We start from the raw sequence: 907 nt of genomic DNA on the forward strand, positions 1-907 counted from the left end.
CGGCAACAGATCTCTCAAAACGTAAAGCAGGAAAGATTTTATCAATTATGGCAGATAGGTTCCCAGTAGTCTTTTCCATAGCAATCCCTTCCCTGGTTTCTTGGGCGGCTGTTTCTTTGTTTTAACCAACGCCACCGCCTATGCTTCTTATGGCGGTTTGGTTTCTTTTGTGTCTCCTGAGTAATTCCTTGTTTCCCGTTCTAACTCTGTAATCCTTTGGAAGATGGCGTCTCGTTTTGGAGAGAAAATCTCTGAATATAGATGGGTCTTTTTGATTTTCTGTTTTTGGCAGTTTTCCAGAGACGTCCCTTCCCACATAAAGAATTTTTAGTTGGAAATGCTGACTTTCAAAGCTGAGGTAGCCACGTGAATGTGTTTTTAGTCTTTTGGGCTTGAGTTTTAAACAAATATCTTCGTGGGCTGATCCTCAAAGGCCCAAATATGGCAGTTTTCTATGTTTTGGGCTTTCTGGGACTGGGTAAGTGATTTCATCACGGGCCTGTTTCTGGATCTTTTGGTATGTTTAAATTTAGGCCCAAACAGATTCCAAAGCGGAATTTGGGTCGGGTCCTGTCACTATAAGTTGCATGCAGTTGATCTATGAGCCATGCAACACATCCCAAATCAAAAGAGATGTGCAAAATCCTTGCTCCAACATGTTCATAAATTAGAAAAGACCGGATGTTCAATCTGAATTCAGAACAACTTAGACTTAGTCCTGAACTCTTTAAAAATATGCCTAATAGGGATGGCAATAATCCGTGTATGGTCAGGTCTCTGGCCGTAACAGGGAGAATTTTTCAGAAGGAAAACTGGGGCGGGTACAGGGATCCCCGTTTTTAAAAATACCCCATAAGATATGGGTTGGAGATGGTATTATTATCCCTATCCCCGAACCTAGCCCGAT

This window comes from Prunus dulcis, chromosome 3 (genome assembly GCF_902201215.1).
Source record: "Prunus dulcis chromosome 3, ALMONDv2, whole genome shotgun sequence".
NCBI classification, from domain to species: Eukaryota; Viridiplantae; Streptophyta; class Magnoliopsida; order Rosales; family Rosaceae; genus Prunus; species Prunus dulcis.